Source organism: Eptesicus fuscus, chromosome 18 (genome assembly GCF_027574615.1).
Source record: "Eptesicus fuscus isolate TK198812 chromosome 18, DD_ASM_mEF_20220401, whole genome shotgun sequence".
Lineage (NCBI taxonomy): Eukaryota > Metazoa > Chordata > Mammalia > Chiroptera > Vespertilionidae > Eptesicus > Eptesicus fuscus.
In genome coordinates, this window is record NC_072490.1 from 35,749,172 (window position 1) to 35,777,162 (window position 27,991).

The 27,991-nt window shown below is 40.9% G+C and overlaps 1 protein-coding gene and 1 pseudogene across 3 annotated transcripts in view; one reads left to right on the top strand and one right to left on the bottom strand.

Moving 5' to 3' along the window:
* Nucleotides 1–27,991, bottom strand: part of ATG7 (autophagy related 7) — a 320,218-nt gene that overhangs the window by 48,696 nt on the left and 243,531 nt on the right. The window lies entirely within an intron of this gene.
* LOC114226793 (elongation factor 1-alpha 1-like) lies at nt 22,098–27,990 on the top strand (annotated as a pseudogene).

Sequence of the window (27,991 nt, forward strand, 5' to 3'; positions counted from 1 at the left end):
TAAAGCACATATTACTATATAATGAGTTTATTGTTTTAAATACTTTGACAATTATATTTCAACATAATTTACTTTGTAATTCCCGATATATTTTATCTTACATATTTAACAATATTACTTTGTGAAGTGGCATATAGACTTTGTCAGACTGCCAAAGGGATTTATGGCACAAAAAACATTATGAAGTCTCACCTAGGGAATAATAGAGCAATACTATTTAAGGAACTCGGGTCCATGGATGACCTTGTACAGCAGGGCCACCCTTCAAGTTCTGGACCACTCCTCTAGATCAGGGCTGCTCAACAGAACTTTCTGTGTGATGGAAATCTTCTATATGTGCTGGTCAGTACAATAGCATCTAGTCAAGTGGCTACTTGAAATGTGGTCAGTGTAACTGAGAAATTTTATTTAAATTTAACTGATGTAAATGTAAATAGTCACATGTACCATATTGGATAGAACAATTCTAGACTGCTAGATGAGAGAGAAACAAATTTCTATCTTGTTTGAACTGCTATAGTTCGGGTCTCTCTGTTATGGTATCTTAACCTATACCTTAACTAATACACAAGCCTACCTGGAGTGAATAATAAATATACCAGAGAAAGAAGGCACATTTGTAGAGACAAATTCAACAGGTAAAGAAATTTACTAATTGAGACCAAGATTTGTAATAGGAGTTTTCTATTTACAAAACATTCCCATATACATAATTTAGCCTGACACCTATACTCACCCTGTGATTATTATTATCCTTATCTTACTCTGAAAGAGGTTAGGTGACTTTGTTGAATTCACAAAGAGAGTACAGCCAGGAGTTAACTCCAGATCTTACACCACACCATGTGCTTTCCAGCAGACAGCAGTCAGCAGCGGGACTGCAAAAGACCCACAACTAGCACTTAACCACCTGACCTCTCTCATACATGTCCTTTTGCTTCTATGGCACAAAGGTCGGCTGGCTAAGACCTTTTTCTGGCCCTAGGTGCTTTGGGATGCTGTAGGCATCTAAATTTCCCAAATTTTTGGCAAAGTGCCCCTTTCCTTTGGAGTTTATTGTCTTGCAAGGACTCCTGAGGGCTGGGAGAGGTAGTTAAAAGACTCTTCTGAAGTCCAGGTAAGGACTTGGAAATGACATTGCCTTTTCAGCAAACTTTACTGCAAAGATCATTTCAATGACAGTTCATTTTCCTCCCTTTGAAATTAGTACAAAGAACACTTATTTTGGAATAATAATCAAACAGGTTATTTTATCAGTAACAAAAGGACCAGATCTTAAATTCTAAACAACATACAGACACCAAAGAGAAAAAAAACCAATACACAGGTGTGACTATAACCCATATCTCAAGCTTCCTTCAGAGGCCACGCTACACCCACCCTATTTATTGACAGTTTTGGTTCTCTCTACCTAGCACATTTCTCCATTCCCTTAGCTTACAGAACTCCTACTCATCCTCCAAAACCTCATTAGTAATGAGAATGTCCATTCTCATGATTATTCTTCCATTTTGTTTTGTTCTTTTTAAGTTTTCATTTGATTCTAATTTATATATGAGCATAGTTTAAACAATTCTAAGGCGTGATATGAAAAACAGCATATTTCCACCTTCCATTCCACATAGTGAGTTACTTGATACTTCATGTTATTTTTGTATGTTAAAACATCATTACCTCTTGATTTCCCGATTTTTTATTTATTTTTAGTTTAAACATTATATATCTACTTCCTATTTTGGTAAATAAAGATTTAGCTCTCTTTCACTGCTAAGCACACTCTCACCCCTATGATCACAAACTCTTACCTTCTTGTCCTTCCATCCTTTCAATATAATTACATTATAAGTTTAGTAAGATCAATATCCAGTGTTGACATTATTATGACTATCTAATTGCTATATTTAGGTGAACACTGTAATACACTAGGATTACCTTTTCTTTCTTCTATAACATTGTTTTCCCTGGAGTGAACAATTATTCTTTTTTGTTTGTTTTATTTTGCTCCTAAGAATTTAAGGATAATTTAATCCCAACCTTTCTGCCAATTGTCTAAATCTCCTAAATATATGTGTAAACATATTCAAGCAATTTCACTTTCTTAACGAAATTCATGCTGGGGCCTTCCAATCTATTCTGATCTGTTCTAGTTTCCCTCCATGCTTCAGGCACAACTGTCATCCTAAGATTTCCCTTCATCATTATTAAGGATTCCTTTGACTCTCTCCTATGTGCTGTCCCCCATTTCCTATCATCCAGGTCTTCTTCTTTCTTTCTTTTTAAAAAGATTTTTAAAATAGATTTTGAGAGAGAGAGAGAGAGAGAGGAAGGGACAGGGAGCGAGTGAGAAACATGATGTGAGAGCAGAACATAATGGATCGGCTGGCTCCCTCCTGCATGCCCTCTACTGGGGATCGAGCCCCTTAACCAGGGCACGGTACCCTGACCAGAATCAACACAGCAACCTTTCTGTGCATGGGATGTCGCCCAACCGAGCTATGTGAACCATGGCTCTTCCTCTTTCTTAATTCATTCTTCTGCTTTTCTTCCATCCTTTTACATCCTTGGTTTACAGACTACTCTGTCACCCTTCAATGGGTTCTCAAAAAGGGTGAATAGAAGACACATTTTTGGAGACCATTTGTGTACCTGACAATGTCTTTATTCTACTTTCAAACTCAATTAACAGTTTGGCTGGATATAGAGTTGCAGATTAGAAATAATTTTCCTTTATTGTTTGAAAGCATTGTTCCATTGACTTTGGTTTCTAGTGTAGTTATTGAGAAGTAGAAAACCATTCTGATTTTTTATTCTTTGTATATGACCTATTTTTTCTCTCACATTAAGTTGTGGGTCTTTTTTGACCCCCCTTGTTCTGAAATTTCACTGAGATGGGCCTTGGTGTTAGCCTATTGTCATTCACTGTTCTAGGCACTTAGTAGACCCTTTCAATCTTGAAACTTGTGTCTCTCAATTTTGAGAAATTGTCTTTATTACCTACTTTTTTTTTTATGGTCTGTTTTTCTTCCTGGAGTCTCTATTATTTGGATGTTGGCACTCCTTGCCTGATCCATTAATTTGCTTATCTTTTCTCCCCTACTTTTCATTTCTTTGGCCTTTTGCTTTACTTTTTGGAAGATACTCTGAATTTCATTGTCTAATCCTATGAATTTAAAATTTTTTAAATTTCTGAGAGCTTTTAATAATTACCGGGATATTCCTTTTTATAGCCTCTGTTCTTATTTCGTGAATATATCTTTTATCTCACTGAGAACATAAATAATAATGAATTTTTTGAATTATCTAAAATTTTCATTCCTTGGCATAGTCTGTTTCCTTCAAATTTACTTTAGTCTCTGTTTTTCAAGTTAGATGCCTGACAATTCTTGGTTTCTGCTCCTATTTAAGGGGGTACTCAAGCGCTGTTTGAAGTCTAGCATGGTCTTCACACTTTGGGTCAGCTGGCTGAACTACCATGTCACAGAGCTCCTGACATCTTCTCTTTTGGGTTGGGAGATTCCCTGGAGAAGGATCATCCACTCTCCTCTCTGGAAGGTATTTAAGCTTGATGATCTGTGTTATGGGAGCCCAGCGTGGGGTGAAGGTCTGATCTCTCTGTATTTGATACATAGACATTCTTTTAATCTCATGTTTTCAGTGCTATACATCCTACTTTCAACTCTGGCTGATAGGTTCTGGTCCAGAAATCCTGTTTACTCTTACCAGAGAGTTTCCTAACTGAAATAAGGGAGGCAGTTGTACTATTTTTATTTATTTATTTATTTATTTTGTTTTTTTTACAGAGAGGAAGGGAGAGGGATAGAGTTAGAAACATCGATGAGAGAGAAACATCGATCAGCTGCCTCCTGCACGCCCCCTACTGGGGATGTGCCCGCAACCAAGGTACATGCCCTTGACCGGGAATCGAACCCGGGACCCTTCAGTCCGCAGGCCGACGCTCTATCCACGGAGCCACACCGGCCAGGGCAGTTGTACTATTGTTCAAAGCTAACTGCTTCTTAATATAGACTTTCAAGCAACTCTCCTGTTTCAAGCCTCATATTTACTTCTCACTTTCAGATTAATCCACTGTCACCAATTCCCAAGTCTTTAGGTAGAAAATATGGGTTTTCTCTACTGGCTGGCTTAGAATTTAATTTTTTTATTATCCACCTGTTTCAGTACATTCTGGATGCTATATCAAAAATAACATAGACTGGGTGGTTTAAACAGCAAACATTTATTTTTCACAGTTCTGGATGCTGGGAACTCCATGACTAAGGAGTCAGAGATATGGTGTCTGGTGACAACCTGCTTCCTAGTTCATTGATGGCCTTACACGGTAGAAGGGGCAAGGGTCTCATTTATAAGGGCTCTCATTCATGAGTGCCCCATGCTCATGACCTAATCACCTCCAAAAGGCCCCACCTCTGAATACCATCACATTAGGGATTAGGTTTCAACATATGAATTCAGGGGGGTGGGCACAAACGTTCAGTCTATAGCACCATCTTTCCCGATACCATTTTTGTTTGCTCTCCTATTCTCATTGTCTGAGGATTTAAAAAAAAAAAATCTCTTTACTGTTATTTTAGGACATTACTGGAGGGATCAAAGTAAATGAATACACTTGATCACCATATTTTTGAATTAATATATACACAAGGTTCAAGCTTCAGAAGAAAAAAAAAGAGTATATAATGAATATAATGAAGTCTCCCTCCCATCCTGAACCACCAGCCACACCTGAGCCCTCCCAGGAAGAAACCAATGTTTACTGATTCCTGGCATCCTCCCAGCCTACCATCATTTTAATTCTTATTCAATATTATCAATCTGTTTGCATAATTTTGACTATGCTTTATTACTATAGTACTGCGCACACTGCACTAAGAACTTCTTGAGGAAATAGATGTGAAAATGAAGAACCTCAGCTCCTTGGGGAGGATTAAAACAATGATCTCTATTGTTCCTTCCATGTTATATACATTTTCCTACCTTGTATGGCCCTGTTCACTGCCTCAGACACCAAAGCTTAACCACAAATCTTCCCATTTTTTATTTTTTGAAATATATTTTTATCGATTCCAGAGAGGCAAGGAGAGGGAGAGAGAGATAGAAACATCAATGATTGGAGAGAATCATCGATCAGCTGCCTCCTGCATGCCTCCCTCCAAATGATGGTAGGCTGGGAGGACGCCAGGAATCAGTAATTCGTTGATACTTCATAACTGTAATTTTGCTACTGTTAATGGATCGTAATGTAAATATCTGTGTTTTCTGATGGTCTTAGGCTCTACAGCAGCGGTTCTCAACCTGTGGGTCGCGACCCACAGGTTGAGAACCACTAGCTGGGTCCATCGGAAAACACAGATATTTACATTACGATTCATAACAGTAGCAAAATTACAGTTATGAAGTAGCAACGAAAATAATTTTATGGTTGGGGGTCACCACAACATGAGGGACTGTATTAAAGGGTCGCGGCATTAGAAAGGTTGAGAACCACTGACCTAGGATGATACTGGAATAAGTGATTGCTCAGCTATCTGGGGTTAAAGAAGAAAAGCCTTTTCCAACACAGAAGGAAGAAATACAAACATCAGGCAACCTGCCATAAACACAGGAGCCTATAGGGAAGACAGACAGAAATCAAATGGCACAACCAGCAGGCCAGGACCACAGCAGAGTGGAATCTTCTGTTCACAACAGTTACTCTGCTGATAGGCCATTTCCTCCCACAGTGCCTGCTCACTTCCTAGGGGGCTATGACCGAAACTAGTGAGGTGAGGCCACAGGAGGGATGTGGCATGCCTCCTCAGCTTTCCAGAGAGTAGCCTGCCTAAGTATAGTGGGGTGGGAAATCCATGGAGGGCCTCAGTCACTAAGAGCTTTTCCAAAAGAAGTTTTTCTTATTCCTGAGAAATTTCAACTTCAATAGGTCTGAGGTCAAGTCCTGAGTTTATTTTGAAGGGAAAAAAATTGCCCTTCCATTTGTTTATTGTATTACTCAACGAAGGATATAGAGATGATGAAAACAGAAAAGGCTCGAACCCTCAAGAACCCTCAAGGATGTGTATTGCAGGCACAAGGAGCAAGCACAGGGATGTTTGTTGGGGCATTATTTGTATCAAAAGCTTGGAAATACAACCTCAATGTATATCAACAGAAGAATGGATGAATTTTTAATCTCAAAAATATACTATAGTGAAAAAAAGCAAGCTATATACAATTTGACACTATCTATATAGAGTCTTAAAATGTGGAAGATATATATAATTTGACACTATCTATATAGAGCCTTAAAATGTGGAAAGCAAGATGAGGCATTGATAACAGTCTAAAACCTGTAGGAACCCTCCCCCTCCAACCCCTGTTTTAAATTCCTGGGGGCTTCTTAGGCTCCTGGAGTGTCAGGGAAAGAATCCTGGGGAGACGGCTCAGGCTACTAGCTGCGCCATCCCGCCAAGTCAGTGGACCTCTCCTAGCCAGTCTTTTCTTTGCAACCTGAGAGGTTTGGATCCCTCAGGTAAGTCCTTTCAGCTCCGAAATTGTTGGCACCACAGCCATATCCAAAAGACTATCACCAGAGAGGAAACATCAAGGATCAGATGCTTCTTGCCCTGAGTTCCAACTGTGACACTGGGGAGTCTCACTGGTGTCAGGGTAAAAAAGCTATTTATTAAGAGTACTCTACAGAAGTGCTCTCCCACATGTCTGAGTCACAGTGAAAACAGGAAGCCCACACCTATTTCTTCTGAGGACCATCCCATGTGCCCACCACCTTCCACCAGCTGTGAAAACGCCTTCATACAGTTCCCACAGAGCCCAGGCCAAAGGGCTGCTCCATGCAGGGGGGGCGGGATGCTGGGGCAGGAAGCACACAGGCTGCTGACCCGCAGGAAGATCAGCAGCGGAGCGGGGAGAGTCTGAATAAGAAACCATTGAAGAAATCTGCCCTGAGAAAAGGCACTTCCTAAACAGTCTCTTGGTCTCCAGGCATTCTTATTTCATTTATCCTCTGAGCGCACAACAATAAAACTGAGCACAGGACAGAGAGTTTAAAATTGAAAAACACAATCCAATAGCATGTTTTAAAAACAGAATATGTAAGCTTGTAGTACAAGATTCAAAAGCTAAGTCTCCTGGTCCTGTCCCCAGCCAACCAACCCCCCTCCCAATAGCAACCACTGGCGTATACTTTAGAGCAGTGGTCGCCAACCTTTCGGACCTCACGGACCACCAGTGGTCTGCGGACCACCAGTTGGCAACCGCTGCTTTAGAGACAGCATATAAACATATAAACACACACACTCATCCACATGATTCAGAAAAGCATAGATGTTCTGTACCTTGTTTACTTTTGATAATATTTGTTCTTTTTCTTTTGAAAAGTTTCAAACTTAGAGAAAACTTGAATAAGTACCCCTAAACTACTTACATAAATATACTAATCAATATTTTCCCACATTTCTCTCTCAATATGTGGTTCTCCCCCCACCCACAACCACTTAAAAGTATACAGACATCAATAATACATCCCCTGAATCTGTTAGTATGTATCCACTAAGAATAAGGATATTCTCCTATACACCCACAATATTATCAGACTTATGCAATTTGTCATTAATTCAATAATATCACCTAATATAGAGTCCATATTCAATTTTCCTCAATTGCCTCAAAAATGAACCTTGCTTTTTAGATGAGACCAGGTGCATTCAAATTGGTATGACCACAGACAAACCTTGCTTTTTAAACTTAGCACTATATCCTGGATATTTTTAACTCCTCAATCTATTTGACAACTAAAGATAATAAGCACTAATGTCTATTAAGTGCTTACTATATGTCAGGCACTTTTCTCAGAGTTTTTTTTTTTTTTTTTTTTTTCCATCCCTGGGTTAATTTTCCTGTTCTTTTTATAACTTTGTAAGTTCGAAGCATAATTTCTTTTTATTCATTTTTGTTATTCACATAAGAACTTAGGTTAGTGAGTTTTCCTAAGCACCACATTAGCTGTGTGAAAAAAAACATTTACGTGTAGGATTTTCACATTTTCTATAGTCTATAATTTTGATTTCCTTATCGACCAAAGAAGAATTTTTACATTTCCCAGTGGTGTTTTATTTCCAGGTTTAATTTTTTTTAATTTGTATATTTCAGTTATTTCATATAGGGATCAAATATGGTTTTTCTGTGTGTGCTATTTCAACATTTTTGGTATGTACTGCAGTTTTCTATGTCCTACCATATGTTCAATTTTTGTGGCAATTGAAAAGAAACTGGTTTATCAATTAATATAGCTTATTGAAGAAACAGCAATTCTATGTCTCTACTTCCTCCAAATCCAATCCAGCATGTTAGAATTAAAATATTTTTATGTTTTTGGCACAGGGATTTGAGACAATCATCCTCACCAGTATCATGCAATTGTGCTCAGACTGGTTTTATATGGCATGTCATTGCTATTGAAATAAAGAACCTCAACAATGGAAGGGAATTTATAGCGTATCTAAGCCAACTTCCACTCAGTATAGGAACTTCCTTTACAGCATCCCCCAAAGATGTTCAAACAAATTTAATTTGAATTATTGCTGTGCCAGGGAACTCAGCATATTGCTCAAGTTGCAACATTTGTGGCCTCATCAGGGGGTCAAGGATTAAGATCCTCATAAAGCATTTATTGGCTTCCTACTGTAAGGACTGCATTCCCCAAGCTCTTTGGGGAGCGCACAAGAGAAGGATAATATTACATTTGTGCTCTAGAACAGTGGTTTCCAAACGGTGGGCCTCGGTGCCTCAGGACACTAGTGAATTTGCTCCATGGAATATTGTAAATTTTTGAGGGAGATGACATGATACACAACCTGTCATTTACTGCACAAGCTACCAGATCAAGGTAGTTTATAGCATCAACATTAGCTTGTGCTACATTCCTTTGGATGATCTCCTATCTTTGCAAAACTGCTTGTGTGTGTGTGTGTGTGTGTGTGTGTGTGTGTGTGTGTGTGTGTGTGTGTTAAGTGAAGGCGAGTTTATTAGTGAAGCAGTGAAACAGAGAATGGGCTATAACACAGGCAGAGCAGCCAGCAAAACTGGGTTTTTGGCATTTGTTTTATAAAAGCAAGTATTGTGTGAAAATCAACATAGAACAGGAAAGGAGTGTGGCAGGTCCCCATCTGATTCCAAGATCTGGGAAGCTGTCCAGTAGCCAACAGGAGCGTATAGCTTCTTAGTAAACAACTATGGTCATTTCAGAATGAAACAGTGATATCTTCTTTCAATTGATGTGCTGTATTTTTTTCAAATAGCTACTCAGTTGTTACGACATTATGTATTAAGTTGCTTGAACCTAAATACTTAATAAATTGAACTGCTATGTATTTCTTTTGGCCAAAAGTGCTCTATGAAACAGTTCCTGATGCCCTAAGAGCACCATGAACTGGAAAATTTGAGAACTTCTCTAGGACTTACAGCTGAATTTCAGAGACCAGAGTCATAACAGTGATGCAATAGGGATGGGAGCAGTTAGGCTTATGCACTCTCATAGAATCAGCAGACATTTCAGGAATTCAGAATACAAGGAACACAGCCTGGAACAGAGTCAAACAAGTGGGACAGGCCTGGCCACTGTGGGAAGGACTGAACCACAGACAGGAGAAAAGGCCTTTACAAGAGCAAAGAGGATTTGGAATGAATATGGCCTATTCTGGAGACAGTGAAGGCGTTGATCTGGCTGGGGGCCTTGGAGAAACAGCTGAGGAGTTTGGAGTTTTGATTCAGGGAAAGTGGGGGAGGTGTTAGGTCACAGGAGCGATATAGGAAAATTCAGTGTTTTAGGAAGATTAATCCTAGTGGGGGTAGTATATGAATTAGAGGGGTAAGAGGGTAGGGAATTTTATCACCTGAAAAGCAATCACCTACATAGTACAGACCTGATATAACAAAAAGTAGGTATTACTCCTTTCCTTCAGCAGCCTCACTATTCAGGGTCCACACTGCAACATTTCCCAAACTATAATCCCTCATAATAGGAATCATAGCCCTTGACTGTGTGCTTGAAAACTGATTTTTGGGGAGTCTTTCTAACTAGGGTACACTGGAATCAAGTTTTTAGTAATTCTGCTTGGAAACCATATCCTTGCTCCTAGGAAAGTATATAAGAGAATGGCTAAGCATGGAATAGGAGAAAAAAGTGTTGGATTGGGAGTCAGGAGACTTGGAGTTGAATCTCAATTTGACCACAAACTCACCAAAGAGTGGTCCTAGGCCTCAGCTTCATCACTCTGAAAATGAGGGCTCTATAAGTGAGAAAAGAAGAAATACCAAATGCCAAAGAAGGCTCACGTCTACCTGATGCATCAGGTCCAATCTTTTTGTGTACTGCTAAGTAGAGCCAAAAGTGTAGTTTTAATATTTCATTCCAATTTGCACTAAGCATTTATATAAACAAAGGGCTCTATATTATTAAAATACCATAATCTGGGCTCCTGTAAACTATTATTACTATAATAGCAGTGAATGTATACAATAGACCAAAATATTGGCAGAGACTTCTGGGAAATAAAAGTCAGCCTTATATAACAAAGTTACCCATGATGATGGCTCACAGACAACATTTAAAATAAAAATTAAGCCACTGATCTGTTTTGTGTCTCCAGGGAACAAACAAGCTCTATACAACCAGCATTAAGACAGAGTAGGAGCAGCCAAATTGGATGGGGTGAAGACTATGGAAAATCAAGGGAAGTTGGGGACAGACTAACAGACTTAGAACTTGAAATAATTATTAACACAAGAAATACCCAATAAATGCTGCATCAGAAAGGACATAAAAGTCCTATAGATTTTTGTTTATTTTAACATAAGCAATAACAGCTTCATGTTTCCTTTGTAGTTTCAGAAGAAATGATAATGTATCCTACAGAATTAGCCCATAAAGCACTCCTGATTCTTTACTCAAACTGGGTACAAGATCAAATGAAACAATATTTGTAAGATGATGGACTTAGTAAATGTCAGGACTTAGTGAGGAGTCACAGAAAGGCCTATGTCTTTTTAAATGACCCCAACACAGTGCAGCCTCTTTGCTAGCCCTGAAATACCTTTTTAGAGGTACTGGTCTAGTGGGGACACAAAGCCCCAGCCTAAGCAGTTCCCAGAGAAGACCAGATAAACATGGCCATTGCCAGCATCTACAGGCAGGTCTGTCACAGCTTTTGTTAGGGTAGGGAAGTTGTGGGTGTTGTACAGTCGGGAAAGTGAAGGGGTGGCAAGGGAGGAGGAAGAAAAAACATTCTCTTATCCCTGGGAAACTTGCAAAATGATTTCCCTCCATGAGTTTGTGCAAATGAAATCTCCATCTCCCACCCCTGCTTACAGGTCACTGAACCCATTCACGGACTAGGAAGTGACCCACAAGCATCAGTGTGAAGAGAGGGGTGCGGCAGTGGAAACACTTGGAGAGAATGCAGCATCCTGTTTAACTTGGCCTTGCCAATGCCAAACCCTTCCTCTGTGAATGTTTCTTTAGTTAAAGGGTGATAATGTCCTCCTTCCAATGGCTTTGCCTTTCATGAAATGGGATATTCGCCACACTTACAAAATCACTCTCACTGTATCACTTAACCTCTCCCGCATTACTTGTATTCTTCTCATCTGTGTGATAGTATTAACAAAGTAGGGCTGATGTGTGGAAAAATCCATGGAAATAAAAATGTGATGCGCTTGCAAAAGGTAACACAATATAGTGTAAGTCCTTACAGTGCAAATGAACCAAGTTAACACCACTGTATATACTTTGCATCTATTGGCCATTCAGTAAACAGAAAATAAAGGGTGAATGTGGTAAGTTAAATAAAACTAGATAAAGTGTGCTGGTGGCCAGAACTAAGAAGAGCTCTCTAGGGCCACATTTATGAACAATGCCAAAACAGACACTTGGTATCCATGGCTGTTAGACTTGACAGGCACCAGGAATGACTTGAAACTTGAGAGAGCTTAGAGAGTTAGCACTGGTACAAACATAAAAATCTCAAATATGGCTGCAGGTAAAAAAAAAAAATAATAATAATAAGCCTAATTCCTCATGTCCTAAAATGGTGCCTTTCCCCCACAGTCTTTAGGAATTGCCTGAGGCCCTTCTGTAGCAGAAATAGCTATTGAGATGTTTGGTCCGGGCACCCCTGCTCTTTAGTGACCATTAGGACAGGGAACTCCTGACATCACCAAGGTTGTGGGGTTGTGGGTTCACTCTGTCTCCTTGTATGAGACCATATGAGGGCAAGGGTGTCCTGTGTCCAAGGACTTCAGTATCTTCTTAGGATTATGCATCTTATCACTTTCCCAATAAAACCCATCAGCAGCACAGGCCTACCTGTAGAAGTAATTCCAAACTTTCATTTCCTGCTCAGCATTTTCCACTCTGTTGCCCCACCATATCTATCCAAATGTCTATTACCCAATATTCTAGCCCATGGCCATCTTACTAGAACTCACCAGCTCCTGCACTGTGTGATTTGACTGTGCACACACAAGCAATCAGAGAATATCAGGGTTGGATGAGGCCTTACAGATCATCTGTCCCAAACATCTATAGGGTGCACAGATCCTCTCCACAGCACCTCTGGGGCCCTACAGTTGGCAAGAGGACTGGCATGCGTTCCATCCTCCAAAAACTTGTAGTCCTCTACATCTGTGCCCAGTCACAAGGCCACCTATTCCATTCTGGATCAACACCTTCAAGTGGAAAAGGTCTTTGTCAAAATGAACTAAAGACCCTTCTCTGTAACTTCTTCCTAGTCCTATGTTCCTAGTCCTTTCACATGCCTCACACACAGGCTAGCCCTCCAGGTATTCGAGGATGGGACACAGGCATCCCTTTGGTTTTCTCTTCTTTCGCCTAACTACTCATTTTTCACTTAAGAATATTACTCATATTGTGGTTTCTGATCCTGATTCTCAATGTCCTTCAGCATCTTTAAGTGTAGTTATGTGAAGTCAATACTCCAGGCATGGGCCTGGCCATTCAAATTCTAGAACGATACCTTCAGCAGTGCAGATGCTATATTATTATGTTCCTTCTCATCACTGCTTCATTCATATTGTGCTTGTGAGTGTCAAAAACCTCTTTCACAGGTGCTATTTATTACATCTCTCCCATCCTAAACTCATGGAAACTTTTTTTTTTTTTAAAGATCTAAGGACTTAACACTTGTGCCTGTTGTATTTCAACATTTTAGGCTCAGCCTTATGCTTGTCATGATCTCCTTAGATCTTGATTTTAGTTCTCTTCCCGGCTTAGCATCATCCATGAATTTGCTAGATGTGGCAGTTTTATCCTAATTGAAATCATGGATAAAAATGCTGAAAAAGCCAGTTTTGAGGACTTAACCTTTTTGGCATGTCACTTTCTCTTAGGTTCCAAACTGTACTTTGTGCAAACGGGGCATACAATAAATGCTGAGACATAATTGTTAAATTACACCAAATTCTATCCAATATAAAAAAATAAAACTCCAAGGTAATGATGGAATCTATCTAAATTCTTTCTTGCTGGGTTCATCTCTCTTTCTAAGTCTCCCTTTCCCTTTAGCCCTCAGAACTCTGGAAACACCATGTAGCCTGCAAAGCTCAAGGAATAAACAATATGTCAATAACATGTTTGTTAAATCCTTTTGTAGCATCTATCCTGATTGGCTGCAAGGCCATTTTGTAGAAAACCCACTGTATTAAAGGAGATAACATCTGTGAATCCTCTGATTTCCTGTTTGGCTCTAATGTCAATATAATAATAGCTTCTTGTAGATATTTTTACTGTAGGATAAACAGACTAAGTTCCACTTTTAAATACAAGGATTTGAGTATGGCAGTGCATGCCAAAATGGGGGCTTCTGTGTACCTCCTGTAACATAATCTTCCCATCGTGCTCCTCACGAGGAACAGTTGAAGACGGTCAACATTAACATGTTGAAAGGGGAATGCAATGGTGATACTCCTCTTTAAGCACAATCCCCATTCCCAAGATAACTCAAATCATAATCAGGGAAAAGAAAAATCCTACTTTGACAGAAAATGGCAAGCAGGAACTTGTGCACATTGGGAGCTCAGTGGCTGTCTGATGATTCTAAGAACCACACACTGGTTTAGATTAGAAAAACACTATGATGTGATGTTTGGGCACCAGGAAAATAGGACTAAGGTCCTGGGATGTATGTTTCTCTTCTCTGACAAATTTTGGGATCAGACATGACTGCCCAGAAAGGATGGGGATGTCAGCCTCCCTCTCCATGACCTGGTTGGGGGATGGGGCAGGGGAATAGAGAGTGCATTAGAATGTGTGTGGAAGGAAACAGCAGGAAAAGCAATTCTAAAATTATCGTTATTCTGGGGCCCTTTTGGTCACAATAAGCAATAATTAATTTTGAATTCTTAAATTATATTAAGTAGGAGAGGGGAACTTAGGGGTGAGTATAAGTGAAAAAAGTTGAGAACCCAAACTAATCTAGGGTTATAGAGGCCACAATAGCAGTTACCTATCGCTGGGGATACTGGGTGGAAGAGGTGTTGAGGGAGGCTTTAGAAAATGTTCTAAATCTTGATTTGGGTGGTAGTTACACAGGTGTATAGATAATTAAAAAATAACTGAGATGGACACTTAAGATTTGTGCACTTAATCATATATATTACATAATCCTCAATTAAAAGGTTAAAAAAATAATGAAAAGATTGAGAACCACTGGCTTAGTAGCCTGAGATTAGCTGTCCCCTGTAACTCAAGGTGCTGCTATGGAGGGGGTGTTCAGCAATTTATCACTGAGATGTTTACAAGATACAAAAGGATGTTTTTAACTTGGGGAGTTTGATAAACTATACCACCAATCAAAAGTACTCTCATCTTTCAACAAACTGAATTCTAGCTTTGGTGAGGCCTGATGCAGGGCCAGACTGTCCCCTGGAGCCAGGAGGAGCACATGGAGCCACAAAGAAGGAAGGGTGACAGTTGCCAGAAGCTTTTCTGACCTTGAGAAGATCCCCCTGGGGCCAAGCTACTCACCCAAAGGACACAGGTCTGCTAGACTAAGGGATGAGAGGGCAAAGGAAATCAAGAGGAAGAGATTCTAACCCAAGGGGAAGATGGTGGGTTGGAGGAGTGAGGCCTTGGGGTCCTGGGGAGAGCAAGAGGCCCAAACTCCATCAGACACTGAGCCCTGTTGTATTTCCACAGCTGCTGTTGGTGCTGGGCCAGGGGCTCTGGGGTGGGCCATTTCCCCCTCATACAACATCAATACATTTCTATCATGAACTCCCCAGTTCAAAGGCACGCAGAGCTAGAGAAGAGAGACTAGAGAGGGACAAGAAAGGGGCCCTGGTATCAGGAGAGGGAGAAAAGGATACCAGGGCTCACATGCTCCCGTACACAGGTAGGATGAAGGGAGAGCCGGTTTCAGACATGCATTGCATTACAGTCCTTTGACTGTCACAATGACCTCAAGGGAAAGGAGATGGCAGAGATTTACCTACCATGTCCCCGGAGTACACTAAGTGTTCTCACAAATGTTTTTATTTTTGGTTCTGACAACCCAGCTGAGGCAGGAATCTTCACTCTCATTTTACAGATAAAGACACTGCAGCCCAAAGGGGTGACATGATTGGCCAGCAGTCACACCGCTTGGCCAAAGGCCAGAACTCTCTTCACTTTTCCAAGGCTCAAGACAAGATCTGAATCTCCGTTCTCCAAGCTCAACAAAACTCTCATCATTTGGGGGCACTAGAGAGAAGGCAAAGGCCTCCCCAGTACCTTTTGGGTGAAGTTGAGGAAACAGATAAACAGTATGGACCTTAAGTCTAAGGCCTAAATAACTCAAAAAATGCATTATGCAATTCATTAGTTAAAATTCTGTTTTTACTTCTGTTACAGGGAATAATCATTAAGTAAAGCTTTATACAGTATTCTGATAAATCAGTGAAATAATGACCTCAGTACTTGCTATGTGAAATGAAAGAAATGTAGAATTCTAGGTTTTTGTGGTAAGGCACTACACTTACATTTGCTATGAGATATATGTGGAACATATAAACTTATAACAAATAATTAACTTGACAAAAAATGTGTAAGAAACCTAATTCTTTTATTGTGGTAAAATATACAGAACAAAACCCATCATTTTAATTATGTTTAAGTGTACGGTCCAGTGGCATCAAGTACATTCACACTGTTGTGCCATCATCACCACTATCCAACTCCAAAACATTTCCATTCCCAAACTGAAACTCCATTAAACACTAACTCCCCTATCTGTTTGAGTAGCAGCTTACACAGTACTTTGCATAGGGCACAAGCTTAGGAAATGCTTCTTGAAGAAAAGTGACCTTTCTGGTCATAGAAGAAAACCAACTATTATATTATATAAATAAAAAAGATTAAAGGGAGTCTATTTTTCCATAACTAAAGATTAATAGCATCCATAGCCAAGAAGAATTAAGAGTAATTTATGACTTGTTTACCCTTCTGGCATCAGCTCTAATCATCTGTTGTGACCAAGACCTCTTGTTCTCTTTAGATGCAATAGCAGGTAGTGGTGCAGTCCAAAGCTGGGAGTGGGAAAGAAGAGACTCCCGGCCAGCCAGCACTGGAGGCTAGTTGTTGAGCTGTCACCCAGTGGACAGGGACTCAGTGCTCTCCTAGGAAGCCTTCCTTGACAGATTTGTGTGACTTGGCAGTGACCCTGAATTTCAAGTCCTGGTCAGCAGAGCTTTAAGAGGTCTTCTGTGCACAGAAGCAGCCTAGAGAGAAGGCAAAGGCCTCCCCAGTACCCTGTGGGTGAAGTTGGGGAAATAGATAAACAAGGACTACATGGCTTTTTATTGCTTCTAGGACACTGAAGCATGGAAAGTCTGAACAAATGGCCCCGTCACTAGAATTTTCTAATATGGCCATGGCACACAGCCCTAACTGGAGAGGGTTCAAAGGTAGACTATTTGTTAGAGGGAAGGTCACTGGGTTTAAAAAAAACACAAAACTGACCAAGGGACCAGAAACGCACATATCAATGGCCACTGGGCCACTAGTTGGCCTCCCTTGACTTTCTTTGGCTAGAGAAAAAATTTTTGCTGAAGAAAAAAATTGTCCACTGGGACAATGTTACTGTCTGTGGTTTTTGACTCATCTGACAATTGTTCAATAGTTTTTCCTTCCTTCCTGGAGAAGATGCCTTACTTGGTGCTTCATACTCAAAACCCCAGGCTGGGAAGGTGATGTGAGCTGGTAGACTTGGACTAGTTGACAGATGCTCTATTCCAAGAGAGGGGACCAATAAATATCTGTGCTTTGGAAGTAACTTTATGATGTTTGGATTTTGTGCTGGCACCAGGTTCTGAGTTTTAAGCACTCTGCTGTCATATGGTGTGCATCTTTTCCAAGAAAAACTCTATAAAATGAAAATACTTTATTGCCACGGCCTCTGACTTCTTGAGAGTCACACAAATACTGTAATCTCTTACATTTAATTTAATTTAAACTTTGTTCACCTAACGAAAAAATTACGTTCTGAATCTGCCTTTTTTCACTTCTTAAAAGCACCAGTCTTTTCTATGGTGTCACTGTTTTGTTTGCTATGTGCCAAACTGTTATTTCACATATGTGAAAATAAAATTGGCATTGAGTCCATATGAACTAAACTACTGGCAAAGGCGGTGCAGGAGCTTGCCATTGAGAAGATTAGATTCCCAAGAAACTCCTCTAGCAGTGTCCAATATCCACAAACCAAAAAAGTGTGTATGTGTAAATACACAAGCACATGTTTGATTTAAAGATGCTGATTCCCCACCCCTGAGTTCAGGTAGTATTCAATTAGCCATTTAAGTTACCCTGAGCTTAAATATCTCAGTTGTAAAATATATACATGATACAAAAATAATTGTGAATTAGTAAGAGAAATAGGAAATTGAAAATTACTTATTTTTATTCAAGTTTGAGCTTGTACATTTCAATTGTCTTCTTTATTTGCTTAATAAATAGGATGATTCATACTTTCCCCATAAGTAAGACTGATTAGATCATATTCTGTGTGTGTGTGTGTGTGTGTGTGTGTGTGTGTGTGTGCTCGCGCGGGGGGTCGGGAGGGTTAGGTGTGGAGTTTTTTTTCAATCTTCAATTTTTTAATGAATGTTTTCCTTTGCTTTTAAGGCTTTTTGCTTATTAAGTCTGCTATTTTGTAGACTGTTTTGCCTTTGTACTCACATATTCAAATATGGAACTAAACCAAGATAGAAATGGAGAATTTTATTAGCCAGAACTATGGTAAGTGGTTTAATAGTCTGAGGTAGTAGAACACTGTACTCCTTTAATCTTGACCCCTGAATCCCTGGTGATAATGCAGCTGTGGCAGCTGTGCTGCAATAGCAATCATCTGTAATCTGTGCTTGTCCCATCTCTTCAGGACCCTGCCCTTAGATCAAACTAGTAAGGGGTCTTTTGAAATGAAGAATGACTATAGGTGAGGTTTGGCAACCATTTGAAACTCAGATACTTCTATAGTTCAGTCTTACAAAGGTGGAATATTTTTAAAAGAAAGAGATCTACTTTGAGAAAACAAGTAGAAAACATTTTTAAAACTTGGATATTTCAGATTTTCATATTCATTTTCTAAAAATAATCAGTGCATTTTTCTCAGTCATTGGGGTACCATCTATGGGGACATATCAATGTCCCTGAGAGGACCGTCAACCACAGGATTCCATATTTTCTACCCCATCTCCAGGCTTAGCCAATAATATAGTGCCATTTTCTTGGCAATAGTAATTAGTCCAGGGAGTGGGTGTATGACTCAAGTAGGGCCAATCACAGTCCTTCCCTGAGACTGACTGATGCAAGATGAAAGACACATGTTGCTTTCTACTGGAGTTGCTCAGCTGGAAGATGGGAATCTGGAGCTTTTAATGGCCATGTTTCCTGCCACAGAGAGAGTACTAGAAGCCTATCCCTCAGAATGAAGCCAAACATGGGCAGGCTCAGCCAAAAGATAGACAAAAAAATGAGTCTTGGAGAGACTCAATCCCAGTTTCTAACCCTGATCCCTGGTTCCTGCAGCTCTTCCTTTAATCCTATAAGCAGTTCCAATAACATTCTAGTGACATAACCAAGAAATTTCCTCTTTGCTATGGTTGGTAAGAATAAGGTCTTTGTAATTTACAACTGAAATAGATGATTTTCATCTTAACTTGGGAATCACATTGTTATTAACTTCTTTAGTGATAAATGGCTTTCCAGGTGCGTGTTAATGAATATCATAGGTTCTTTATAGCAATTTCTTGTTAGTGGCATCCCATTTCAACTTATATGTCAAGAAAAAAATGCTGAAATTGATAAATCAGAGTTGGAAAAACACTCCTACACTTGTGTTAAGACAAGCAGAAATATATAAATATAGTTCTATTCATTTCACTTGTCTTAGCACAGAGAGAAACAACATTCATTACTAAAGGAATTTCCAGATTTAGGAGTTTGTAGCACAAATATTCTTAAACACATCTTATTTTATCACCATTGTTCATCTACCTTATGGACAAAAGAGGCCAAGAACCAGATTGGAGAAGAATAAAAGAAAAGCTTCATTCATAGAAGTGCTGATTCTTCCTATCCATATGTTTAGGTTCTGCTTCTTTCCCTAGCCCAGAGCTGAACATCTCAGAGATGCTGGCAGGTACAAACATGCTCCCTTTTAATTACACCACCAAATTGCTGCAATAACTGATTGCCAGTTAAATAATTATAATCAAGTGCCCATTGTGCATAACAATCATTTAATGACTGCCATCCGAAAACACTATAATAAAGAGAGCTTTAATGAAGAAATCTGGAAAGGGGCCAAAGTTTTATGGTGGTTTGCTTAAAGGGAAAGAGCCATAATCTGTATTTAAGATTAAAAGAAGCCTTTAATCCAGATGCTCAACATTAAACAAGGGAGTGGAGTCATGTTTTGATCAAAAGTTACTGCATGCATAAAAGAAAGTAACGTAAATGTTCCTTTAGAAAAAAGGTCCAGTAAATTATATTAAGTAAGTGTTTGTAACCATTGGCTTTGGAAAAAAAATGAACAAGAAGAAAAACATCTGATTTTCATTTTGGACAAGAATACTCAGCTAAAATAATAAAAGAGAACAGAATTTTATTTCATTTCTATAATATCATTGAAAGTGAGTGATTTTCCATTCAATCTACCTGGTACCAGTAATATTTCTTCTGTACTGACCCTATTTATTTTTGCCCTCATTTCACTAAGTCAGGCTTATATCATTGGGAGGTTTCATTATATTATCACACAAAGTCTTAACTGAAATGGTTTTGATGATCTCGGCTCTAGCAAACAGTAGTTCTTATTTGAGGGGGGAAAACACCAAAAACAATAATGTCACCACATAAAACTCAGATCAACTGGCAGCTACCGCCACTGCTGGTACATGGAGTATTTGGCTAACAAATCAAGACGGCAAGTCCTAGAATTGCAGCCATTTTCTATGAACTGATATGTAGCCTGGCCAACCATAAACACAGCACCTCAGGGCTTTGCTAGAGTGAATGCTGAGAGAAAATGAAAAACAACAGTCAGTCCTCTCGAGGAAGAATAAGAAGGAAAAGTAAAAAGGAAACCAAGAATAGTTCCTATAGATGAGACCAAATTTAGGCCCATCAGCTTTTCCAATACTTCAGGGACAAAGGAGCAGGACCCGACCCTGGTGAGGGCTGAGGGAAATGCACAGTGTGGTTTCTGTGCACACAGAAACACCCCGTCCTTGGGAAGTCATGATGATGTCTCGGGGCAGTGAAAAGACCCTGAGTGTCTGAGGGAAACAAAATCACACCTGGGGATTGTTTTTGTCCTAATGTGAACATTCAGGGCACAATAGACTACCTTGGGCTCTTGAGGTGCCCTAGAACAGTGGTCGGCAAACTGCAGCTCGCAGCGACATGCGGCTCGCGAGCCGCGGTTTGCTGCTCTATTGACTGAGTTTGCCGACCACTGTCATATACTACCCTTTACCTCTTTGCACACAATATGCCACAATTGCCTAATCCTCACAGCTTCCAACTACACGGTAACATTTAGTCTATCAGTGGTCGACAAACTCATTAGTCAACAGAGCGGCAAACCGCGGCGCGAGCCGCAGTTTGCTGACGACTGCCCTAGAATATCCAGGTCCCAGGATGTTAGTGTGTGTGTGATCTGTGTGTAACAGAGACACAGATTAACTGGGTTAAAAACACACACACAAAACCCACCTGCTTACCTGGGGTACAGGAAACAGGACAGATCAGGACAGATTTTCTAAAACCATTTTAGATTAAAACTAACCTAGGGGAAGGTATAGGAATTAAATTATGACACCAGGGCCTTTTCTGACATTCTAAATTAAGCGTATCAGTAAGTTCTCCTTCAGGAAGTTCCTGCTTTTAGTTTGTGTTAGAGGTATTCCTAATTACCCCCTGGTCTATAAATTGCCAGGGGTAACAGCATCAGTCTCTGTTCTATCAAAGTGTCTCTAGTATTTACTCCAGTGGTTTACACAGTGCAGACTACCCTTCGATAATGTGTTCTAGCACAGGCTCTATTCACCAGTCAGCAGGACCAGCTCCTATCCTTTGCATCCCAAAGTCACTGCCAAACTTCAGTGGCCTTCCACGTGCTTTCTGACCAGTTTTCCCTTCTTGGAGTTTGGCACCTGGAATCATGCCATTCCTGTTCCCTTTCTCGCCAACTAGCTGTCAGTACCTATGCTCTCTCTGCCTCAGTTTTCTCCTCTGCAAAAGCTGATGTTAATAACAGACCGGCAGGTGTGGCTCAGTGGTTGAGCGTTGACCCACAAACCAGGAGGTCACAGTTCGATTCCTGGTCAGGGCACATGCCCAGGTTGCAGGCTTGATCCCCAGTAGGGGGCATGTAGGAGGTAGCCAATCAATGATTCTCTCTCATCATTGCTGTTTCTATCTCCCTCTCTCTAAAATGAAAAAAAAATATATTATAATAATAATAATAATAAACACAGCTTATGAGAGAGTGTGTGTGTGTGTACTTGAAGAGAAACACATATAAAGCCATATGCCGGGCACTGGTAAGTGTTCAATAAGTGGGAGATATTATTAACACACATCACTGCCTTTAGGAAAATCTAAATTCACAAATTCATTACCTAGGTATATGATAATGTCATTAAATACAACAATATAGCTTACCTTGCTCAGCCCCTCACCCCAAATGTTTTGTTTCTACCTTTCTTTTCTTTTTTAAAAAAAATACGTATTTGTTGATTTCAGAGAGGAAGGAAGAGGGAGAGAGATAGAAACATTGATGATGAGAATCACTGATTGGCTGCCTCCTGCACGCCCTCCACTGGGGATCGAGCCACAACCTGGGCATGTGTCCTGATTGGGAATCAAACCGTGATCTCCTGGTTCATGAGTGGATGCTCAACCACTGAGCCACGCTGGCTGGGCTGTTTCTACCTTCCTATACTCCAATCCTTTCCCTATGTAGCGGCCAAGACTTTTAAAAAATGTGAATTACTCCCTGTCACTCTCCTGCTTAAAACACAACACAAGGCAGATAACCAAGATGGCGGCATAGGTAAACGCCTGTACTTGCTGCCTCCCACAACCACATCAAAATTACAACTAAAATACAGGACAACTATCATCCAGAACGGCGGGAAAGCTGGCTGAGTGAAAGTACTACAATTAGAGAGGTAAAGAAGAAAGCACACTGAGACTGGTAGGAGGTTCAGAGGCGTGGAATGGGCTGGGCTGGCACCCGGGTGTGCCGCTTTTTTAATCAGGAGAGAGATCGCCTCTGCGGAGGCCGCCTGGAGGAGTGAGGGATCCCAGGCCCACACCAGACCCCCAGCCAGGGTCTCAAAGCTGGGGAAAGAGGTCCCTACAGGCCTATAAGAACTATGGACTGTAAAAACCAGTGTGAATTGGGGCTGAGTGACACACAGGCTGGAGACCCAGCTGCTCCTCTTAAAAGGCTGGCACCGTGAACTGACCTTACAAGCTCCCACTTCCTCTGAGCTCCAGTGCTGGGCGAGGCTCTGGGGGACACAGACACATACGGGGAGAAACTGGACTATCTGGCATCGGGGCAGGAACTTGGAGGTGGCTTTCTTCCAGACAGAGGTGCTTGCAAGGGTCATTGTTCCTGTGCTGGGACCTCCCCAGTGCAGGGATGACTGGCAGCCATTTCTGTTTGCTGGGCCCTTGTGATTCCCTGAGACCCCGCCCTACCCAATTTATAACTCCTCGCCCCCCAAGCTGTGCACAGCAGCTTTTGCATATGAATAGTCTGTCCTTTCTCAGGCTAAAACTCTGTTAAACAAGCTGCAGCTGGGTCAGGGAGCCCCAAACCTATAAATAAAAGGACCCAAGCACCAGCCTGCCTTGCTTCACAGCTGGGCCTTATCTGGGCACTTCCAAACCTGACACAAAAAGGAGGAATATGCAGATCTCTCTGTAGCTCCTGCTGGATGGCCCTAGGCAGTGGCTGACTTTGCACCTCCCTGGAGACCCAAGAGCCAGTGTACCCAGTGGCCAGTGTGAGACCATACCAGATTACAACTCTTCACATCCATAAACGACACACTCAAGGGGCATAGTCAGTGAGCACCAAAGCCCCACTGAAGCAAGTCCTGCTCCCTAAGGGTGTCTCCTGCACAGCAGCTCTCCCACTGTAGTCACAGCTGGTCCCCACAGCCAACTGGCCTGGAGGTCAATTCCTCCCAGTGACACCAACAGCAATCAAGGCTTAACTACAACAAAACTGTGCACACAGCCCACAAAGGGGTGCACCAAGAGTGTCCACCTCAGGTGATTGGGGAGGCTGAGCCATTGTGCACTACAGGACACCTACTACACAAGGCCACTCTATCAACTCAAGGAGACATAGCAGCTACCCAATACATAGAAACAAACACAGGGAAGCAGCCAAAATGCAGAGACAAAGAAACATGTCACAAATGAAAGAAATGGAAGAAAGAAAACTACTGGATATAGAGTTCAAAACCATGGTTATAAGGTTACTCAAGAATCTTCTAAAAACCTCTGAGGAACTTAGTAAGACTTTCAAGGATCTTAGTGAGAATGAAAAAAATAAAAAATAAAAAAATAAAAGGAAAAGGACCAGTCAGAAATTAAGCATACACTGACTGAAATAAAGAATAATATACAGAGATTCAACAGCAGACTAGAGGATCCCGAGAATCAAATCAATGATTTGAAATATGAGGAAGCAAAAAACACCCAACAAGAAAAGAAAAAAGAAAAAAGAATTCAAAAATATGAAGATAGTGTAAGGAGCTTCTGGGACAACTTCAAGTGTACCAACATCTGAATTATGGGGGTGCCAGAAGAAGAGAGAGCAAGGTACTGAAAACCTATTTGAAGAAATAATGACAGAAAACTTTCCCTACCTGGTGAAAGAAATAGACTTACAAGTCCAGGAAGTACAGAGAACCCCAAACAAGAGGAATTCAAAGAGGACCACACCAAGACACATCATAATTAAAATGCCAAGGGCAAAAGACAAAGAGAGAATCTTAAAAGCAGCAAGAGAAAAACAGTTAGTTACCTACAAGGGAGTGCCCATACGACTGTCAACTGATTTCTCAACAGAAACTATGCAGTCCAGAAGGGAGTGGCAAGAAATATTCAAAACGATGAATAGCAAGAACCTATAACCAAGAGTACTCTACCCTGCAAAGCTATCATTTAGAATTGAAGGTCAGATAAGGAGCTTCACAGACAAGAAAAAGCTAAAGGAATTCATCACCGCCAAACCAGTATTATATGAAATGCTGAAAGGTATTCTTTAAGAAGAGGAAGAAGAAGAAAAAGGTAAAGATAAAAAATATGAATAACAAAGTGACAACCAATACATATCTATCAACAAGTGAATCTAAAAATCAAATGAATAAAAAATCTGATGAACCGAATAACCTGGTGAAAGGAATAGAATCAGGGGCATGGAAATGGAACAGACTGATGACTCTCTGAGGGAAGAGGGTGTGTGTGAGTGTGTGTGTGTTTGGGGGGGGGGGTGCGGGAAGAGATTAGAAAAAGATCTTATATGCATGTATGCATTACCTATGGACACAGATAATAGGGTGGCCAGGGCTTGGGGTGGGGTGGGAACCGGGTAGAGGAGAGCTATGGGAGGAAAAAAGAGGGACATCCGTAATAATCTCAACAATAAAAATTAATTACAAAACAAACAAACCAAAAAACACACAACACAAACTGTTCTCATGGCTACCAGAGCCCACATAGCTTCCTGCTTGTGTCTCCTACCTCATTTCCTACCACTCTCCCTCTAACTCAAAGTGCTTTCGCCATGCTGGCTGCATTTCCCTCATTTCTTAAACTAAACAAGCCTGTTTCCAACTTAGGTCTTTGCATAGGATCTCCTTCTGACTACAGGCTCTTTCCCCTGATCCTCACATGTCTGATTCCCTTCTCAGTATTCAAGTCTTAGCTCAGAAGCCACCTTCGCTGAACTGCCAGTCTAAATAGTCTACTAGTAAGTTCTGACCTCTATTCTCTGTTCCTCCATGCCCCACACCAATTCATTCTATCCCAACATCCTGTTTTGTTTTCATCACTGTGCTCATCACTAGCTTAGAGTGTCTTAATGAATATATGCTGTATTGCCCACGGAGCCTTGTACACTGGCTGTCACTGACCAGGCAACTCAGCTGAACTGAACTGCAATGAACTCAACCAAGTGGCAGATATCCAGGGTACAGATAAAAATCTTCCTTTGGCCACCATCTTGCCAGATGAGATGTACCATAAAGAGCTCATAACTAGCCTGTGCTTATCAAGGAGCACATGGGACCTAAAAGACAGTGGGCATGAGGGTGAATATATGTAAAGATATTTAGGGCTCACCAATGTTCCTGGATTCAACAGAAGTGTGAGGAGACATAAATGTCTAAATTCACAGCACAAAGTAAACAAAACAGTCAGTTAGCATACAGCGAAACTGTATGAGTTACATTTAAAATAAACTCTTGACTTAATATTTATATATATTCCCAGTCAGGTTCAAATAGAAATAGAGTTGGCTTTGGAGGCAGTATTCATCATTTTATGAACTTGAATAGCACCATAAACTATACTCTCTCACATAGCACTTAGAAACGACCCTATCTTGCTTTTTGCAACAGTTTTGCTGCCAGACACAAGTGTCGTGAAAACCATCACTAAATCAAAGCCAAAATGGGGAAAGGAAAATATTCCTATCAACATCACGGTCACTGGACAAGTAGATTCCGGCAAGTCTACCACTACTGGACATCTAATCTACAAATGTTATGAGATTAACAAAAAAGAAACAAAAAAATTTGAGAAGGCCCTGGCCTGTGGCTCAGTGATTAAATGTTGGCCCACGCACTGGAGGGTTGCAGATTTGATTCCCAGTCAGGAGCACATGCCTGGTTGCAGGTTCTGTCCCCACCCCTGGTCAGGACATGTGCGGGATGTTCTCTCTCTCTCTCTCTCTTTCTCCCTCTCTCTCTCCTTTCTTTCTGTCCCCCTTATCTTCTCCCATCCACCCTTTCTAAAAATCAATAGGATACATTTCCTCACTCCTCAGGTGAGGATTAAATAATTCTTTTTAAAAGGAGGCTGTTGAGATGGAGAAGTTCTTGAAGTACGCCTGGGTCTTGGATAAACTAAAAGCTGAATGTAAACGTGGTATCACCACTGATATCTTCCTGTGGAAATTTGAGACCAGCAAGTATTATGTGATCATCATTGATGCCCCAAGACACAGAGACTTCATGTATAAAACATGATTACAAGCACATCTCAGGCTGACTGTGCTGTCATGATCCTTGCTGCTGGTGCTGGTGAACTTGAAGCAGGCATCTCTGAGAATGAGCAGACCTGAGGGCATGCCCTTCTGGCTTACACACTGAATGTGAAACAACTGATTGCTGGTGTTAACAAAATGGATTCCAATGAGCTGTCCTATGGCCAGAAGAGATACGAGGAAATTACTAAAGAAGTCAGCACCTACATTAAGAAAATTGGCTACAACCCTGACAATTTCTGTTTGGAATGACGACAACATGCTGGAGCCAAGTGCTAACATGCCTTGGTTCAAAGGATGGCAAGTCACCCGTGAAGATGACAATGCCAGTGGAACCACACGGCTTGAAGCTCTGGATGGCATCCTGCCACCAACTTGTCCAACTGACAAGCCCCTGCATCTGCCACTCCAGAATGTCTCCGGAATTGGTGGTGTGGGTCCTGTCTCTGTGGGCTGGGTGGAGACTGGTGTTCTCAAACCCGGAAAGGTGGTCATCTTTGCTCTAGTCAATGTTACAACTGAAGTCAAGTCTGCTGAAATGCACCTTGAAGCTTTGAGTGAAGCTCTTTTGGGGACAATGTGGGCTTCAATGTCAAGAACGTGTCTGTCCAAGATGTTCATTGTGGCAATGTGGCTAGTGACTTCAAAAATGACCTACCAATGGAAGTAGCTCAGGTGATTATCCTGAGCCATCCAGGCCAAATCAATGCTGACTATACACCGGTACTGGATTGTCACACAGCTCACATTAATTGCAAATTTGCTGAACTGAAGGAGAAGATTGACCTTCATTCTGGGAAAAAGCTGGAAGATGGCAAAGTTTTTGAAATCTGGTGATGCTGCCATCATTGATATGGTTTCTGGCAAGCCCATGTGTGTTGAGAGATTCTCTGACTCTCCTCCTCTGGGCTATCTTACTGTTTGTGACATGAGACAGACAGTTGCTGTGGGTGTCATCAAAACAATGGACAAGAAGGCAGCTGGAGCTGGAAAAGTCACCAAGTCTGCCTAGAAAGCTCAGGAGGCTAAATGCATATTATTCCCAATACTTGCCACCCCAGTCTTAATCAGTGGTGGAAGAACAGTCTCAGAACAGTCTCAGAACTGTTTGTCTCAATTGGCCATTTAAG